The sequence below is a fragment of the Aquila chrysaetos genome, chromosome 4 (assembly GCF_900496995.4).
Source record: "Aquila chrysaetos chrysaetos chromosome 4, bAquChr1.4, whole genome shotgun sequence".
NCBI classification, from domain to species: domain Eukaryota; kingdom Metazoa; phylum Chordata; class Aves; order Accipitriformes; family Accipitridae; genus Aquila; species Aquila chrysaetos.
Window position 1 is genome coordinate 1,188,545 of NC_044007.1, and position 7,360 is coordinate 1,195,904.

Consider the following 7,360-nt stretch of genomic DNA (forward strand, 5'->3'; position numbering starts at 1 on the left):
CCTCAAGAGGAGGACATGAAAAGGGAGCGTTGCGGGAAGGAAAACACTCCTCGCCTCATTACTCGTGAAGCTGTGGCATGCAAAGGCAGCGTGCTTACTGCAAAATGCTGTCATGCGCAAAGGCTGCCCCACCCCCTCGGGCGCTCAAGGACCAGCATAAAAGCAGCCCAGCACCTCTCTCCCTCACACACTTCTCCCGACGCCTTCTCCTCCACCGTCAACAAGGTGAGCCTCAACCCCCTTCCCCTCCTTCTCCTGCCCCACCTGCACCGTCTCTTCCACCACGCTCAGCCCCCAGCCTCAGCAGCCCTGACACCTCCCCACCGACACACTCCCCCCAGACCCACACCAGGCCTCCCCACTCCCTCGCCCTCCTGTACAACACCGCCCCTCGCATCCCCACGCCCCTCCGCTTCCTCAACACCCTCTCTTCCAGGGCCCCTCCACACCGCAGACATGGCCTGCTACGACCTCTGCCGCCCCTGCGGACCCACCCCGCTGGCTAACAGCTGCAACGAGCCCTGTGTCAGGCAGTGCGAGGACTCCCGCGTCGTCATCCAGCCTTCTAACCGTGGTGGTCACCCTGCCAGGACCCATCCTCAGCTCCTTCCCCCAGAACACCGCCGTCGGATCCTCCTCATCGGCTGCCGTGGGCAACATCCTCAGCTCCCAGGGAGTGCCCGTCTCCTCCGGTGGCTTCGGCTTCGGAGGCCTGGGCTGCTTCGGCGGCGCAAGAGGCTGCTTCCCCTGCTAAGGGCCCTCGCCACCACCCCTGACACCAGCCACCCACACCCTCGAAGCCACGGCACGGATTGAGGACACACCTCCGGGATGTTGCTGCCACGGGGGCCCGCCATCCACGGCTCTTCCTCTCCAGGCACAAAGCAGGCAGGGAAGCGGGCCAGCCTGGGCTGCCTCGAAACACGGCTCACGGACCTCCTCCTCTTCTCCCACTTCCCTCTTTGAATCGCCCCTTCGGCGGTGCGGCTCCGCTGCAACCACCTTCTCACAAGCCAAAGACCACCGGTGAACTCCAGCGTGCTGCTCCCACTGCGGGGCAGGAAGATCTTGGTGCTCTGACGAGACCTGTCTCACACAAGGGACCTCGGCTCACGGTCGCCCTACTCGCCCCTGAGACCGGCTCCCTTCCATTTGCCGCTCCTGACTTTTCGCTCTTTTTTTTGGTCTCTCAATAAAGTTCTCCTGCATCCCAGCCTGAGACGCCTCCTCTTCCTTTCTTCTCCCATGGCTCTTCCAGCCTCACCCAGCACAAAGCCAGGCCTCAAGAGGCCATCGGGCTGGGTGCAAAGGGCCTACAAGACCTCTCGTAGGAACCGTGTCCCCAGCAACATCCACACAGACTGCCACAGCGGGGCTCCCAGCCCCTGACACCAGCCCTTCACTTGCCCAAACAAAGGCTTGGACACGCTAACGCGCTTCCACCCATGCCCCTGACGCAAGCTCCCTATGGCAGCACGCACTAGACCGACCCTCTTCCCCAGCACGACCCTCTGGGCAACACACCAAGCAGAAGCACAACAGACAGAACCATTCAGTGCGCAAGGAACCTCTGCACATCAGCTAGTTCACACCAACCTGCTCAAGCGGGGTCAGCTCCAGCAGGCTGTCCACGACCACGTCCAGTCAGGTTTTCAGTATCTCCAAGGACGGAGACTCCAACACCTCTCTGCGCAACCGGTTCCACTGTTTCACCACCCTCGCACTGACGAAGGGCTGCCTTCTCTTCCAAGGAAATGGCACGTCTTGCCAAGCTTTCTCGATTCGCCCTGGCCTTGGGCACCGATGAGAAGAGTCTGACTCCCCTGTCCTCATTGCCCCCCCCCATCCGGGATTCAGACACATTGATGACATGTCCCCTGCGCGGCCTTGCCTCCTGGCTGAAAAGCCTCCCAGCTCTCTCCGCTTCTCCTCAGACCAAAGGTGCTCCAGTCCCTTCAGCGTCTTGGTGGCCCTGCCTCCACGCGACTCGCCCCACTAAGGCCACGTCCTTCTTCCACCGGGGAGCCCTCAGCTGGACACAGGACTCCACACGGGGCCTCACCAGCGCCGAAGAGAGAGCATGATCGCCTCCACTCACCTGCTGGCAACGCTCTTCCCAACACCGCCCTGGAGACTCTCGGCCTCTCTTGACGCAAGCGTGCACAGCTGCCTCGCAGGCAGCTTGTTCTCCACCAGCACCACAAGATCATGCTCAGCAAAGCTGTCAGACCCCAGCATGTCCTGGGGCCCAGCGCTGTTCCTCCCCAGATGCAGGACTTTGCATCTCCTCCTGCTCAACTTCAGGAGATTCCTCTCTGCCCCAATCTCCAGCCTCTCCAGCTCTCTTGGTAAAGCGACACACCCTTCCAGTGCCTCGGCCTCTCTTCCAGAGTTTGCATCATCTGCCACGTCACCGAGGGGTCACTCTGTCCCACTGCCCAGGACGTCGCTGAGGGTCTTGAACCCTGTTGACCCCACAGCCTATGACCATGCAATGAGAGAAAGCGTCAAAGGCTTTACAAGAAAGCTGAAATAAACACCAGCCGCAGCTCTCTCCTCATCCACAGAGCTAGTTCTTTCAACGTAGAAGACACGCAGGTCAGTCAAGCAGCATTTCCCCTTGGAAAATCCACGCCGTCCACTCCCCATCGCCTTGTTGTCCTTCCTGGGCTCGACAGTGCTTTCCAGGAAGACTTCCTACATCACCTTCCACAGGAACAAGAACAGACTCACCAGCATCTCCTTACCCAGATCATCCGTCCTGATCTTCAAGATAGGAGGGCAATGAGCTCTCTTCCAGATATCAGGAACCGTGCCCAGCTGCTATGACCTGTCCAGGATAATGGAGAGGGGCCTCCCAAGGACATCGGCCAGCTGCCTCGGCATTCCTGGGTGCAACCCGTCACGCCCCGTGGACTTACGTACACCCAGGCGCACAGCACTCCTTCCTACCTCCCTTCCTCTTCCTCAGCAACAAGCACTGCTCGCCGGACAAACAGCCTGCAAAACACTCACCTCCGCTCAACCGGGGCAGGCCTTGCCAGTCATCAACCCTTCGGCACGCGTCCACCACCACCAGGGCCTCGGCTCTGCAGCCGCGTGCTGCATGCTCGCCTCCAGCTCCCCTCGGCCATCTCCACATCCTCTTTCTGCCCGTCACACGCCCTGCAGGGAAACGGCCTCACCCCTCGGCGCTCACCCCAACTACAGACCCCAAAGGCCCTGGCTCACCACCTCCCCTGCCTGCCGCTCCCACTCCCCCTCGGCCTCTCGCCACGCTCACGGGCTCTCCAGAAACCCACCTGCCCTTCCAGGGGGCCCCACAGACAATCACACACTCACTCACTTTGGAAAAGACCCTTAACGCTATCGAGTCAACCACTGACCTAACATGTACCAAGTCCACCACTAAACCCGATCCCAAAGAGCCACGTCCACGTGGCTTTTCAAAACCTCCTGGGATGGTGGCTCCACCACTCCCCTGGGCAGCCCGTTCCAGTGCTCGATAACCCTTCCGGGAAAGAAGTTGTTCCTAATACCCAATCTAAACCATCTGTGAAAGACTGAAAGAGTTAACGTCTCAAACATTGTGGTGGGGCAGGTTCTGCTTAAAGACAAACCCTGCACAGCAAGGAACCAAGGTGAAAAGCCCTGATGGGCTCAGACATCAGCAACAGGAGGGGGAGGCCGTGCTGGAGGCTGCGCAGCTCCCTGTTCTGAGAAGCTGTTCTGATACCAAGATCAAACAACGGCAGTGTCTGCAGGGAAGGAGAAGTTACTCCACAAAGGACCCCCAAGCCCAAAGGCTCACAAGCTGCTCGTCGTTAACCAGACGAGTTTGGGTGCCCGCCCGAAGGAGGGGCAAGGATGATAAAAGGACACAACCTGAAGCCCCGGGTGCGCAAGCCCACCGGGACTGGACCCCTCGGCTGACTGAACCAACGCTGGACCCAGGACCGGTGAAATCTTCCTCTCTTCCTTTTTCTCTCTCTGTCTTCTTCTCTCTTTCCTTTTCCATTCCACAATCCCTACACCTCATCCGTTTCAAGCTATAAACCGTTGACCAAGTCTGAGACTAAGAGTGGATCCAGCCGTCCCTGGGCCCTTCTCTGAGGAGGACTCTGGAAAGCAAGGGGGTCTGCTCGGAACCTCCTGACTCAACGGGAGGGCTCTCCTTATTCCCTGAATTGATGTACATGCTTACACGGTTTACACAAGTAGTCTTATGCCAATTCCTGTTGTGAGAAACCCTGCCACCTACTACCGCGCCTCCCCAGTTCAGTTTGCTTCCGTCATCAATACAATCTTTCAGTGATCGGCGTTTGGTGGCGTTTCGCCTTACTTTAGCCGGAGGGAATTTCGAATTAAACACAACTCCCTGGTCTGTCCAGTCTGGGTCGTGACACCATCCCTGGCACAACCCGAGGCCCTTTCCTCTCGTCCTATCGCTTGTTACTAGGGAAAAGAGACTGACACCCACCTCGCTACAACCGCCTTTCAGGTAGTTGTAGAGAGCGATAAGGTCTCCCCGAGGCCTCCTTTTCTCCAGACTAAACGCCCCAGCTCCCTCAGCCGCTCCTCGGAATTCTCCTTCTCTACATTCTTCACCAGCTTCGCTGCACTTCTTTGGGCGCATCACGCCACAGCCCAAGCACTGTGCCACGCCAGAGCCCAGGATGCAAACTTGCCGGCCCCAACGAAGGGGAGCGCTACGGAGCGGCCAACACAAGCCTTTGGGGAGCCTGGCAGGGCTCCCCACAGCACAGCGCTTGCGAGCTCCGAACCAGGGCTGCCAGGACAACGGCCTGCTCTTGCAAACAGCCCTCCTCTGCCCCCTTGCACTGCCAGCCGCAGCGACGGCACCAAGGGGCCACGAGCCCACGCAGGCAGCCTCCCGTCTCCCAGCTACAACCCCACCAGCAAGAGGGGCACCGAGACTCCCACAGAGCACGCCCAATGGGAAAGGCCAGGCCGAAAGACAGCCTTAGCGAGCTGGGAGCAAGGCAGAGAGGGACCAAACGCGACGGAAGGGGCAGCGTCTCACGCCTGGCACACCTCCAAAGACCAGACCAGCCTGCCAGGGCTCCGAGGAAACGGGGCACACTCCTCACCACCCACCCGCAAACCACACCACACGACTGCCACGGGATGACCTCACTGATGACACCCCACCTCTCCTACCCTTTGGCCGCGTCTGCCCAATGCCCTGACACACACCTTCCACGCAAATCCTCCCAAACACCTACTTTCACTTAAAAGCTGCCGCCGCTGCCAGGGTCAGACGGACACATCCTCAAGAGGAGGACATGAAAAGGGAGCGTTGCGGGAAGGAAAACACTCCTCGCCTCATTACTCGTGAAGCTGTGGCATGCAAAGGCAGCGTGCTTACTGCAAAATGCTGTCATGCGCAAAGGCTGCCCCACCCCCTCGGGCGCTCAAGGACCAGCATAAAAGCAGCCCAGCACCTCTCTCCCTCACACACTTCTCCCGACGCCTTCTCCTCCACCGTCAACAAGGTGAGCCTCAACCCCCTTCCCCTCCTTCTCCTGCCCCACCTGCACCGTCTCTTCCACCACGCTCAGCCCCCAGCCTCAGCAGCCCTGACACCTCCCCACCGACACACTCCCCCCAGACCCACACCAGGCCTCCCACTCCCTCGCCCTCCTGCTAACACCGCCCCTCGCATCCCCACGCCCCTCCGCTTCCCTCAACACCCTCTCTTCCAGGGCCCCTCCACACCGCAGACATGGCCTGCTACGACCTCTGCCGCCCCTGCGGACCCACCCGCTGGCTAACAGCTGCAACGAGCCCTGTGTCAGGCAGTGCGAGGACTCCCGCGTCGTCATCCAGCCTTCTATACCGTGGTGGTCACCCTGCCAGGACCCATCCTCAGCTCCTTCCCCCAGAACACCGCCGTCGGATCCTCCTCATCGGCTGCCGTGGGGCAACATCCTCAGCTCCCAGGGAGTGCCCGTCTCCTCCGGTGGCTTCGGCTTCGGAGGCCTGGGCTGCTTCGGCGGCGCAAGAGGCTGCTTCCCCTGCTAAGGGCCCTCGCCACCACCCCTGACAACCAGCCACCCACACCCTCGAAGCCACGGCACGGATTGAGGACACACCTCCGGGATGTTGCTGCCACGGGGGCCCGCCATCCACGGCTCTTCCTCTCCAGGCACAAAGCAGGCAGGGAAGCGGGCCAGCCTGGGCTGCCTCGAAACACGGCTCACGGACCTCCTCCTCTTCTCCCACTTCCCTCTTTGCATCGCCCCTTCGGCGGTGCGGCTCCGCTGCAACCACCTTCTCACAAGCCAAAGACCACCGGTGAACTCCAGCGTGCTGCTCCCACTGCGGGGCAGGAAGATCTTGGTGCTCTGACGAGACCTGTCTCACACAAGGGACCTCGGCTCACGGTCGCCCTACTCGCCCCTGAGACCGGCTCCCTTCCATTTGCCGCTCCTGACTTTTCGCTCTTTTTTTTGGTCTCTCAATAAAGTTCTCCTGCATCCCAGCCTGAGACGCCTCCTCTTCCTTTCTTCTCCCATGGCTCTTCCAGCCTCACCCAGCACAAAGCCAGGCCTCAAGAGGCCATCGGGCTGGGTGCAAAGGGCCTACAAGACCTCTCGTAGGAACCGTGTCCCCAGCAACATCCACACAGACTGCCACAGCGGGGCTCCCAGCCCCTGACACCAGCCCTTCACTTGCCCAAACAAAGGCTTGGACACGCTAACGCGCTTCCACCCATGCCCCTGACGCAAGCTCCCTATGGCAGCACGCACTAGACCGACCCTCTTCCCCAGCACGACCCTCTGGGCAACACACCAAGCAGAAGCACAACAGACAGAACCATTTAGTGCGCAAGGAACCTCTGCACATCAGCTAGTTCACACCAACCTGCTCAAGCGGGGTCAGCTCCAGCAGGCTGTCCACGACCACGTCCAGTCAGGTTTTCAGTATCTCCAAGGACGGAGACTCCAACACCTCTCTGCGCAACTGGTTCCACTGTTTCACCACCCTCACACTGACGAAGGGCTGCCTTCTCTTCCAAGGAAATGGCACGTCTTGTCAAGCTTTCTCGATTCGCCCTGGCCTTGGGCACCAATGAGAAGAGTCTGACTCCCCCTGTCCTCACTGCCCCCCCCATCCGGGATTCAGACACATTGATGACATGTCCCCTGCGCGGCCTTGCCTCCTGGCTGAAAAGCCTCCCAGCTCTCTCCGCTTCTCCTCAGACCAAAGGTGCTCCAGTCCCTTCAGCAACTTGTTGGCCTTCACTGGTCTCACTCAACTAACTCCATGTCCTTTTTCCTCTGGGGAGCCCAGAACTGCACACAGCACCTCACGTGGGTCCTCAGCAGTGCTGACG

General features: G+C 60.1%; 2 pseudogenes; both read left to right on the forward strand.

Moving 5' to 3' along the window:
* The first annotated feature begins 440 nt into the window (after positions 1–440).
* On the forward strand, positions 441–1,213 carry LOC115340649 (annotated as a pseudogene).
* Positions 1,214–5,145: 3,932 nt separating this feature from the next.
* LOC115340494 lies at positions 5,146–6,045 on the forward strand (annotated as a pseudogene).
* Positions 6,046–7,360: the final 1,315 nt, after the last annotated feature.